Below are 12,874 nucleotides of genomic sequence, written 5' to 3' on the forward strand. Positions count from 1 at the left end.
CAGATAATGTGATGCCTGCTCTTCCCAGTGAAGCCTTCTAACTTGAAACAGACATACTTCAGAGAAGCCTTTGTTCAATAAAATAGTATTTACAAAACAACGGGTGGGACAAAAGCAGGCCTCAATTTATTGAGTCTGATCTAGACATTGAAGATAAGAAATCCAGTGGTGTACAAGGGTCCAAGGTTGGGCTGCCTGGGCCTGTTTCCCAACTTTTCAACTCCTTTGTGATCTTGGACAATGAACATTCTAATATTCTTTGGAGTGTTATTTCAAGAATAAACTTAAATGTTACATGTAAAATACTTAGAACATTATAAGATGTTCAGATGCCTGTAACATTATAAGAGCTCAAAAATATTTGCTCAGAAAACCATTTATTTGTTGGGCACAGTGGCACAGCCCTATAATCTGAGTGGCTTGGGAGGCTGAGGCAGGAGGGTCCATAAATTCAACACCAGTCTCAGCACCTTAGTGAGGGCCTAAGCAACTTTTCAAGGGCAGGAAAGTTTCTTGACATTTCCATTTAAGGCTATAAGTTTACATTCCTTAGTGATGATATAAAAAAATATAAAAAGGTCTGGGGAGGTGGCTTAGTGGTTAAGTGCCCCTGGGTTTAATCCCTGGTATCCCCCCGACCCCCACAAAAAAGTAAAAACAAAAACAAAAACAAAAACATAAAAACCAGAAAGGGTTGAAGCATTGTAGAATTTTAGAGGAATGATGTATAATACAGATTAGACTTTCTTAGCCATCTGAGAAGCCTTTTCTTTGTGCTCCAATGAACTTGATCAGACCATGTGGGGCACCTAAGATCTTTCAAGGAGTAAATTCTCACCTTAGCTCTGATCTCATCTCCCTCCTGTGTTGGGTCCTTGCAGTTACCCTCTCCTGTGACCCATGACCCCTCGCATAAACCCTTTGACTTGGACTAATAACTGTTAGTTATCTGTTTTCCCTCAGCCTTTGAGGTGACAAAATGCAGGAGCAGAACCTCATCTTGGCCACTTTGGTTGATCACCCCTTTCTCCCAGGCAAGCCCTTTACCCAGCACAACACCTGGCAAAGGATGGGCAACATGGTTTGGATCTTCTTCCTGTTAGCTGGAGATAATGAGGAGCCCGTTTCACTTATGCTTCTGTGGCCCACTGAAGTTGCTTTGGAGAGTTATCCTTATTGTATTCATTAATGTAATGTATTATGAACAAAATTTTCAATAAGACTGCGTGTGTTTGAGAATTTTGAGTAGAGATGAAATTCCATACCTGTAGCCATTTAATTGGCCTGTCTCTGGATTTTCATCTGGAATTTATCCTACAAGCTGCTGTCAGATATATCTTCCTGAAATACCATTTTTTTTTAAACCATGCCATATAAGTCATTTGAAAAGGAAACATCAAGGTCTCCATGGCCTAAAGTTCATTACTGTCTCAACTTGAATTTCCACCTTGAATACACTTTTCACCATAGGAGAGACTAGCTGCAGGGGCCCAGCACAGGAGGGAGATGAGATCAGAGCTAAGGTGAGAATTCACTCCTTGAAAGATCTTAGGTGCCCCACTGTAGGAATATACTTTCCTTTCTGTGTCTTGAATAAGTTCTCTCTTTTCCCTAGCCTACCTTGAAATACTAGTATCGGCTAACATCTATTGGTGTCTCAAGCTCAGAGTTTCAGATGTGTTATCACATGCATACTTCACAATAGCCCTATGATATAGGTGTTATTATTTCCATCAGGGAATTAAGAAAAGATTAGGTCATGTTTTTCTGGAGGTGGAGGATCAATTCATGCAGGATGATTGGAGACTGTGTCCTGTGCCCTCTTTTCCTTCTTTCTCTCCACCTATTAAGTCTGGTTTTCCACTCCTAGCCCACCTCCTGCTCTGTCATCTCTATAAACCAGGCTTTCTTTTCTGTGTAATTGGAAGTGATTTGTCACTCCTCTTAAAAATCTTAATATTCAGCTGGAACTTCACCAGCCACTGCTTTGAGACAACTCTTCTTTTATTGAGCTATAAATCTTTCTTTTCTTCCTTTTCCCAATTATTTTTTCTCATCTCTCTTATGGGTTTGGAGTAATTTAAATGCACATTTCTTTGGTTCACTCATATTGCCTTGCACATAACAAGGGTTCGACAAATGCGTGTTGATTTGATCCCATTTTGCTCAGCTGTTTATCTTTCACCATGGAACTACAAGCAGGAAGTTAATTGATAGGTGCACCAAATAGCATCCTCTATGTATTTAGGACAACAAAACCTGTCTGTTTTTAGCTAGTATGCTGAAAACATGTAGGAATTTGTGCTACTGACTGCTAGGTGCCACACTGGAAAGCCAGATGGCTTCCAGTGACTTGGGTTTTACAGGTTTCCCGGATGGGGGTTGGGTTGATTATCCCCAGGCCAAGCTGAGCTGACTGCCTATAGGCAGACATATATGAATGCAGATGCATTTTGAATGGATTTTGATCATTGCCCGATTTATTTTTTTCTAATTTTGGCTTAAAATTGTTTTCAAGAAAAGAAAAGTTTTCATTAGCTGATATCTATGTAGGAGTCTAGTATTTGGGGTAATTATAGGGACTCCTACATTTTTTTTTCACAAGGGAAACCTTCTGGTTAAAATTCTGCGTGATGGCCTAAGACCTGTGGGTGATTTTGGGGTGCCCTGAGTCCTGCTTTCTCCAGCTTCTGCCTTTCCCCAACTTGACCATCCTTTCCATCGGCTCTTGCCTTTGTGAAATGTCTCTAACACAAATCCTTTAGCCACATTCATTGACATCCGTTTTTTTCCTCTAGGGCAGCCACACTAATGTACACAGAACATTTTTGTCCTTTTCTATAAGGAGGAAAGAAGCGGAGTAGGAGCACTTTTTTTTTCCCTTATTGAAAGTGCTCTTTTATCTATTTGCTTGCAAAATACAGGGAAAATACACAGTTACAATATTTAAGATAAAAAATAATAATTCCATTTCCTTTAGAGACAACCACAAACTCATTTGCTGTTAATGTGCTCCTTACCAGTCCAATCACAAGTAGCAACTCCAAATGGCAGCTTCCACATAGCCTGGACTCTGGTTAACGCCTTACCCATTATCTGAATGTCTGGCTTGAAAAATGGCTTGGAAGAAGGGAAACCCGATGAAGCCCTTCTCTAGATATTTTTTTCGACTTGACTTTTCACAAATACACTCTGAGCACAGAATGACACATAGAAATGTAATTATAGTCTAATTTTATGATGAATTATACAAAAGAGTGGGCTGGAGCCATTAGGTAGAGAAAAGGTATAAAGTGGATTGACTTAGCTATCAAGCTAGAAAGAGGATTTGGAAAGCTGTATGGGTGGCCACAAAAGTTTAACAGTTCTTCTGCGATGTCATTTATACTTGGGAGTGACTGTCCCAACTTGAGACTAAAGCACCACTGGCCTGGGGAATTCTAAGATGTCTCATTAAGTTGGGAAACATGTGAAATGGAGCTTAAGACTAGGGGACACATCCTAACCAAAACCAAAAGGCAACAAAGCAAAACAAAATCATTTTAGCCGAAAGAAGACAATGAACTTTGGTTCTATTAACAATGCCCCAGTTCTTAGATATGTTTTGAGTGGTGTATATTATTATGAGTTCATATGTATATGATTATAAATAGAAAAAGATGTACTCTAGGTCCATGTTGTGAGCCATAACAATTGTACACCACTGTAGATTTGTGTGTGAAGCATGTGGAGAGAAAAATCCCTTGTGAGACATGGAGAGTCCAGCATAGTAACAGAATGTGGTAGAAGGTAGGAGAAAAACACTCTTTCCATTGCATCCGATTGATATCAGGGTATAGGGTATATCCAGGTGACATTGGCATAGATGTGGTCAGAAGTGTTGACAATGGCAGAACCACAACATGGTGTGGTGGCTGGTGCCAGTGATGAGCTCTTCCATGGCATAGCTTTGGCTTGGGACCTTAGAGCAGCACCTGCAGGAGGTGGTATCTACCAGGACCCTACAGCAGTCTTTCCTGCTCACAAGGCCTCAGGGCTGCTTCCCTGCTGGGCCTGAGTGACCAGCCAGGGTAGAAAGACAAGCAAGTGGAAGGGCCACGCCACAGGTCAGCAGAGAGTGATGTGTCTGTGAACACACCCACCTCTCTGTGGACTCTCAGAATAGTGATTGATGGGGCAGGAGGGCTTCAAAGGAAGTGAGTGGACCCATGTGGTAAATAATGATAGATAACTCAATTTATCAACTAGTTCATTAAAATACTCAACGAGTATTTATTTCTCTTGCCTAGCAGGCACAGAGCCCTGGATTCAATCCCAAGCACCACACACAAGTATTTATTGACAACTTACGAAATGACTAAGTACAGATCCAGCAGAAAACTAATTGTGGGAGGCCAACCTTATGGGTGACTGAGTTACACTCCCCAGCTGGGTGCTGAGGCGCTCAGTCACAGAAATGGGTGTGTCTTGCTACAGCCCCATGGGTGAAGCTATGCTCACCTGTTCCTTTGTAATATAACCCCTTGCCCTGAATAGGATAGAATCTTCCATGGAAGTGCCTTGTGTGTGTGTCCCCTCCTCTTACTGTGCCCTTGGGTGTGGCCTATCCAGGTGTCAGTCAACCTGCTGACAGTGGACATCATGAAGATAGACTCAGCCCCCTGAAACCTGACCCCTTGCCTCATTTGAATAGCTTCTCCTCAATAAAAGGGGTCAGCACGTGCTCTCGCTCTCTTTCTGCGGACCCTTAAGATCAGAGGAGCCGTCACAGCAACCCCAAAGAAAAAGGTATTTGTGTCTCTTGTGTGGTTATTTAGTGCAGCCCAGTTAGCCCAGTTTAACTAGAGTGACCCCTGAGTCTTTTAGTCGCAAGAACAGAAACCCGGCAACTAATGGTTGCTAGTACCATGACCCTGTTTTCTCTACTGCAAAGATGTTCCCTAAGAATGTTGCATGTCCAGCTTGTCACTTTTTCCCTCTCTCACTAGCCCAGCTGTTGACCCATTGAGGACCATATTCAATTTGGCCAAAACATTGCACAAGCCCCTTAAGTAGTTCCCTTTTGGATTCTCACCTCCCAAGTCCTGATTCTGCTGTTGGTTACCTTCCTGAAACATGGATCACAGTTCCCACTGACTTGTACACCTCCAAATGCTTCTTCAACATGGTACCCAAGGATTTGCCCATTTTGACTCAAGGTTTACAGGTGTGGCTCTGACTATTCCTGGCTCTGCACCTTCCCTGTTTTACCTATGTAAGGCTCACCCAGCTGTCCTTTGGGTGTTGTAGCCTGTTTGTCCTTCATTTTCCCATCTCCAGTCTTTCCTGCAGCTCTTATATGGAAAGCCCCTTCTATGATAGAGTCCCTGTCGTAGGCTTCCCAATTCCATTTCTCCCATGCACACTCAGAGTTGGCTTATTTCTTCCTTGGCGACTAAAACAGTCAATCTGCAGGGTTTTTCAGGTCTTGTTCCAGCTGCTTATTGAAATTTCCTCATAAGTTTCTCACCAAGAGCCTGTGGATTCTTCTTGCTATGTTCTCACGGTGCCCTGCAGAGCCACTTCCTCATTGGAGAAGGCACTTCAACAACAGCTTATTAGATTGAATACGCTGCTCCCCACCAAGGTTTATATGATGGAAAAGTATTAAGGAAAATTAAAGTAGAAGTTTATAAGCCCTTCTAAATAAAAACAGACAAATCCTGGGGATTAGAGATCTGGGGAGAAACGTACCCCAGATGAAAGCATGGAGGAAAAGCTTCCAGGACCCCATGAGGGAAGTACACAAAGGCCACGTGAGATTCTGCTGTTGATGATTGCATAACAAAGAACAGGGAAGTGACACGCTCTAGGTCAATTCTGCCCCCAGAGTTGGTACTAAGCCCCCACCCTTGCAGAAAGAAGCATCTACTCTTCTTCTCCTCTCCTCAATCCTCCCTCTTTCCTGCACCTGAGTCCTCTCTACTGACACCATGGGTTGCTGTGGCTGTGGTGGCTGTGGTGGCTGCAGCAGCTGCACCACATGCAGATGCTACTGAGTCGGCTGCTGCTCCAACTGCTGCCCCTGCTGCCGTGGCTGCTGTGGGGGCTGCTGCAGCACCCCTGTGTGCTGCTGCCGCCGCAGCTGCTGCCACTCCTGGCTCCTGTGGCTGTGGGAAGGGCTGCTGCCAGCAGAAATGTTGTTGCCAGGAGCAGTGCTGCTGCTAGGTGGGCAGGTGCGGCAGGTAACTACTATGGGTCAGGTAACTGCTATGGGTCAGCTTTCTCCTTCTGTCTCCTCCTCTCTGTCTTGAAGGTCATAAGCATAACCTCAGCCTATCAACAGCTCTTGAAAAATCCCACATTTCTATAGTTCTTGTGATCTTGTTCAGTTCCTAATCACCAACCAAAGTCACAAAATGCTGTCTTTTCTGTCAATCTCCGTTCAAATCATGGCCTCAGCACAATGCAGTAAAGATAGTTAATGCTATACCTCCTTAAACTGCCTCTAAAGGTCTTTATTTATGTCCTGGTTTTATCACTGCATTGGCATATTTTATATACCAAGCAATTCTTGTCTTAATAAATTACTGTAAATCAGCTTCAAAGAGTCATCTCTTACTCTCTTTCCAGCCTCTAAACTGTCCACAGGGGAAAAATGAGTTTTATTTCAATAGATAAGGCCCATGCTATATGTGCAAAGAGCCAAAATTGATATAAATTGCTTGCAGTAGGCACAGACAGATTAGGGGATGATTAATATTTGGTGGGTTTATTGAGAAGAGAGGGGTGGGGGCACTTCCTCAACCTTGGCACTTCAATGTCATAAACCAAATCTCTCCCTTCATGGAGTCTTTGCAACTAAAGTCTGGTACAAAAATATTGATCAGCCCCTTAGATGATCATAATATCACATAAGAGCACAGCCACCTGTGAGACGTATAATTCCTCAAGGTCCCTATTTGTCTATGCACACAGTTCTTTTCCAGCACATGTTGGTCTTGGCGGCCAGGGCTTCATTGCTGACAATACTCCAGAAGGCAACGTAGCCAGAGGACTGGAGTCTTGCTGTACTTCTCGTCCATTAGCTGTTTAGTTCACGTTGTGCTTTCCACCAACTGTCACTCATTACGAAGCCTCTTTATCCTCTGAGTCATCTCTCCAAGATCCAGACATCTGAGCAGAGCTCTAGCCACGTCAGGTTACCAGGGAATCCATTTTATTAGCTGCTTCAAACTAGAAGATCAGCTTTAGTTGTAGCATAACATCAGCATTAGAATCATAACAATCAAACCACCCCCTAATGTCCACCTGCACAAAAAAGTACATCCCCAAACACCTCTTCTCCTAATGTCAAATACTGCTTCTTGGGCTTTCTCTGTGTAGTCTCCAGATTCCTGAACTATTGTGGTTTATTTAGCAGTGAAGTGAGAGTAAAAGGAAGCATATGGGGCCCCCAGCTGGGGTGGGGCTGTGAGGTTGGGGCCAAGGGAAACCAACCTCCTTGGGTATATCTCCCAGGAGGACATTACTGCACTAATCCAACGAGGCCCAGGTGGGGTGTCTTCTTGTCACTCCATGCAGAGTCAGCCACAGGACAAGAGTTTACACAGGCTGAACTGACTCAATGGAATAATATCAACAAAGGAAACAAAATTTCAATAACTACATCTGATAAGACCTCCAAATAGGAATCCACAGAAAGCTAATCTCTTTCCCGTGGAAGTCAGGAGATGGGGCTTATGGATGGATGAGCCTCCTAGACTCCAAGTTGACAAGGATGTTTGGGTATTCACCCAGCCCTCCCTCTATTTCCTTTCTTACCTGCCAGAGCCCTGATTCTCTCATGCCCCGAGGCTACCCAGAGGTCCTCTGTTACTCTCAGCATCTGGGGTTCTTGCCTGCAGTCCCCACCTCTGATTCAACTTCTTCCTCCCATATACATCCTTACAACTGCCTCTGCCTCTAGTAGCTGTCCTTATTCGAGAGGGTGGTCAGGAGATGAGCACCAGTTCACCCATCTCTCAAGGCGGAGGAGAGGACTCCTTGAATTCAATTCCCACACAGCAATGTTGATCAGAAGAGTCTGACACATGGAGTCCCCTCTAGGATCTAAGACCCAACTCTGCTTAGGATCCTGCTCTCCCTGTCTCGCTCATTGGAAATGTGAGGTTGTTCTCAGTCAGTGGAAGTAGAAGATGTGGGCTGTAAGTGTTTCCTGGGTGCCATTACCCAGTGTTGACATGGATCTGTGGAAAAAAAAATCCAGTACGTGTATGAGTGGACTTCACTATTTTAAAAACAAGATGTCAAACATGGTCATGAGAGGAGACAGAAGAAAGGATCAGGGAAGGAGTTCATTCCATTCACAGGTCCTGGAGGGATGAAGTCACTGCATGACACCAGGGGATCACTGGGAAAGGGCTCAGACATCCAGGGAGGAGTGGAGAGGGAGGGTAGCCCATGGGTTTGTTGATGGGGGTCAGGGTGGAGCTTTCAAGCAAAAGGCAGAGGGGTTCTTGGGTGCCTCTGAGTGTTACTAGGTGTCACTCAGGGAGGACAAGGAGGGGAATTTGTGGCGGAGCTCCCTTATCTCACGGTGCACCTGGCCAGCAGGGAGGAGCTCAGGATTTACATCACAGTGCTCCACTACCGTGTGTTGAACATGCATCTTCCAGACATGGTTTTGTGTCCTACCGGGGACGCTGAGACTCAGTTCTTTTTGCTACATAGGTGACAATTTGTTATGGAAAAGAAAAGTACAAATGGTCACTAGAAACAAGAGCAAAGGGCACATGAGACTAAACATAGGTCACCTGCAAAACGTAAACAAAAGACAAAAATAAAATGTCTCTCTGCTTTGCTTTTGTTATGGGCTTTTGTTATGGGCTGAATCCACTCCAACCCCAATTCATAGATGAAGTGGTAATTCCAAATGCCAGACATACTGTAGATAGGTAATACTTAAAAAGAGGCAATTAGGTTAAAATGAGGTTAGGATGGGTCCTATTCCAGTATGACCGATGCTCCCCGAAGCAGACGCATTAGGACACAGATCAGTAGGGAGGGAAGACCAGGTGAAGATGGGAGGCTATAGGGATGAGGAAACTCCTGGCACAGACATGCTGGCTGGCCTTCTCATCACAGGAACAGTCCCTGCCTTGCCACCACACAGTCCTCAGTCTGGAGCGCTCAGCAGCACTGGTTCAAACTATGCTGGACGTGACAGAGAGAACCCACACTGGCAAGTCCATGTGGAACGGGGAGCCATGGACTTGGTGCTTGCGAGGTATTCTGGTGTTTTCAAGAGAACAGCATCCCCACCGCTTATAGGAGTACCACGGCAGTAACCACGGTTAGCCTAGGATGTGTCTTTATGCACGCCATTCCCACCAAAGGCACTCAGCTGCAGGTCTGCTGCATCGTTGAACTTGCCTCAGGTCCCCAGACCTGGCTTTGTATCTGAGAATCTCTCAATGAACACTTGTTGACAGCAACCAATTTTCTTCTGAAAATTTGTAATGCTTTCAAAGACAACTCATGGTCTGAGTCATAAAATATCATTTGTCTTTCCATTTGAGTCATCAGTGTGACTGATAGCTATTGGAGGGTAACTACAATCTATAGTTTCCTCTTAGGTATAAAAGAAATAGATCCTATCTTAATAGAGAGGCTGTTCTATCAGGACCCTCAATCCCCAGTCTGGCAAAAGAACACAGATTGTGGGACTGATCAAGGACTGTCCAGGCTCATGAGTCCAAAAAATGAGAAAAAAATGAACAAAAACATAAATCACAGTTTAACAAAACCAAGTCTTATCAGTACTCTAAGTATGGTTGGATTGATGTAGACAAAAACAAATAGTAATTCTATTGAAGACAAGTAGTGAGCCTAGAGGCTGCTTCAAGAGAATAATGATAACTCAGATCCATCCCATGTTCATTGATGCCTACCCATTTAGCACAACCCGATGGCGTTAATTGTGTAGTTAGGGAGATTGAAGAGATAAATAAATAATGCCAAGGTTCTAAATGTGCATGGCTGGCTGAATTTATGTTGGGGGTGGGAGCAAAATAGTAGCCAGCCCTGAGAATCTTCCCTCTAGGCCAAAAGCGAATGCCCCTAGCAATGTCTCTCTGTAGTTTTGTTTGAATTTTTAAACTGTGAACAGAACAGGATTTTGAATGCATTCACAGAAGTTGACCATCTGAAACCAAAACACCTGCCTCAGAATTGAACTCAGATGACAGATATAACCAGATGTTCACGTATTGTGCTTACATTCCTACCTGGACTGCATGGACAGCAGAAGCAGGAGAGCTATTCACAGGGTCACTGATGACTCTGCCACCACTGTCATCCAACAAAGATCTTTTTGGTACTGGGGACTGAACCCAGGGGCATTTTACCATCGAGCTACATCCTCACCCCTTTTAATTTTTATATATTTTTTTAAATTTTGAGATAGTGTCTTCCTAAGTTGCTGAAGGTCTCTATAAATTGCTGAGGCTGGCCTCAAACTTGAGGTCCTCTTGCTTCAGCCTGGGGAGCTGCTGGGATTACAGGCATGCGCCAGTGTGCCCAGCTCAACAAAGACCTTTTAAGAAGGATCAAGATGTTTTAGGATATGGGATATGGTCATACCAAAGTAAAGATAAAGGCAAGTGTTTAATGATAAATTTGTATTTTGCTAGAAAAATTTAAAATAGCCATTGACTACTAGGAATACAGAGAGAAAAAGCACAAGATAAAAGTGAAGATAAAAGCACAAAAATGGGAAGGAAATAACCATATACATCAGAAAGTATGTGGGGCCACATTCTGTTTGGATTGGATAGGTGACATGGGCTCCTTTAGGAGTTGGGCTGTCTCAAGCCTTGTGTAGGCTGTTTGTTGTTAGATAGGAAATTCTTCTGATAGGAGGACGGAAAACACCGAAGTGGACAGAATGTAGGAGCTAAGTCACAGGCCAGGGGGAGAAGTCTCAGGATGCTGGAGGACAGGTAGTGCTGGTGAGGAGGTCGGGGGAAAGTCCCTGCACATCTTGCCCAGGATCAGAGGCTTGTGGCCCCCTAGCAGCAGCACTGCTTCTGGCAACAACATTTCTGCTGGCAGCAGCCCTTCCCACAGCCACAGCCACAGGAGCCACAGCCACAGGAGCGGCATCAGGTGCGGCGGCAGCACCACACAGGGGTGCTGCAGCAGCCCCCACAGCAGCCACAGCAGCAGGGGCAGCAGTTGGAGCAGCAGCCGACCCGGTAGCATCTGCATGTGGTGCAGCTGCTGCAGCCACCACAGCCACCACAGCCACCGCAGCCACCGCAGCCTCCACAGCCACCGCAGCCACCGCAGCCTCCACAGCCAGAGCAACCCGTGGTGTCAGCAGAGAGGACTCAGGTACAGGGAGGAGGGAGGATGGGGGAGAGGAGAGGGAGAGTTGGTGCTCTCTTCTGCAGGGAGTTGGGTTTAAGTACCAACTCTGGGAGAGACGAAAGACGGCATATGACCCCTTCCTCGTTTCTGATGTGCAAGCAAGAATCTCAGCAGCTCTTAATGACTTCTCTTCATAGAAGATGTCTTTGTCTTCTTTACGTTCTCAATTTCTTTTTTCTTTCTTTCTTTCTTTCTTTCTTTCTTTCTTTCTTTCTTTCTTTCTCTCTCTCTCTCTCTCTCTCTCTCTCTCTCTCTCTCTCTCTTTCTAGTTATAGTTGGAAACAATACCTTTATTTTATTTATTTTTATGTGGTGCTGAGGATTAAACCCAGCGTCTCGTACGTGCTAGGCAAGCGCTCTACCACTGAGCCACACCCAAGCCCCTTGTTTATTGTTTCTTAAAACTACATTCTAGTACAAACAAAAAAGGCCTAACGGTTCCTGGGGAGCATTCTGGGATCCAGAGGCATGACAAGACTGTCAAAGTAATGGCAGCCTTCTCTCTCTTCCCACAAGGCTTGGAAAACGCAGACCTAGTGTGTGAGCTCTGGGCAAGGGCTCACTGACCACAGGCATTGCCTGGAGCCCCTGGCCCAGGGGCTGTGAGCTGCTGAGATGCAGATGAGTGAGGTTTAAGGCTCAGTCCTTGACTTCAGGGCCTACACTCAAAGTAACACTGCAACTGAGAATAGGAATAGCCAACCGAGTCAAAGTCACTAGTGAGGCCAGATGCCATCACCCCCTTATCAAGAAGTGGAATCTGCTGGTGGAATATTTACTCCTTTACTAACCACTTCATTTGAAGCATACCATTGCGATTTGTCTTCTGCACACCCAGGCCTTAAGGATTGTTTTAAAAGTAGAAATAAATCTTTATTGAAGTCTACATGTTAGTGGTGCAATTCCTGTCACATGTTGCTTTAGGTGAGGAAGACACTTTTGTCCTTGATTGGACGATATCAACTGAGATGTAAGAAAAATACCTCCGTGCTAACTAGCCTGACCGGGACCCTCTAGATGGCAGACAATCTGGGCTCTGTCTGTGGCACACACAGTCCAGATGTCAGGAGGGAGAAGAGCTGACAAGGGAGAGAGCAGTTTACTGCTCTGAACTGAAGATCAACCCCGTGGATCCTGGTGGGCTTGGCCCTTGGTGATCCACAAGGAAACTGTAAAAATACAAGGAAACAGATGGGAAGGTTAGCGGGCTGTTCTCAGGTGCCCTCATGCAGGAGCTTATCTGTCAATCAGGGGGAGTTCAAGGGACAGTACTCAGACCTTTGGTAGCAGGCAAGACCCTCCACTCTTCTGTTTGTGAGAGGCTCACTACCCAGGGCCTGTTTTCCCAGCTTGGTAAACTGTTTTTAGAAATTGAGTGAGAGGAAATGCTGGAAGTCCTTAGGCTGATTAGTGGTGGTGGTGGTGGTGGTGGTAGTGGTGTGTGTGTGTGTGTGTGTGTGTG

At 44.9% G+C, this 12,874-nt stretch overlaps 1 pseudogene across 1 annotated transcript in view; it reads right to left on the reverse strand.

Annotated features, from left to right (window-relative positions):
• Positions 1–11,051: 11,051 nt before the first annotated feature.
• LOC308631066 overlaps positions 11,052–12,874 on the reverse strand; it is an 89,726-nt pseudogene continuing 87,903 nt past the window's right edge. The window contains exon 2 of the transcript in view: positions 11,052–11,332. The product of the transcript in view is annotated as an uncharacterized misc_RNA (transcript). The remainder of the gene's footprint in view (positions 11,333–12,874) is intronic.

This window comes from Spermophilus citellus, assembly GCF_964194105.1.
Source record: "Spermophilus citellus genome assembly, chromosome: 11".
NCBI lineage: Eukaryota > Metazoa > Chordata > Mammalia > Rodentia > Sciuridae > Spermophilus > Spermophilus citellus.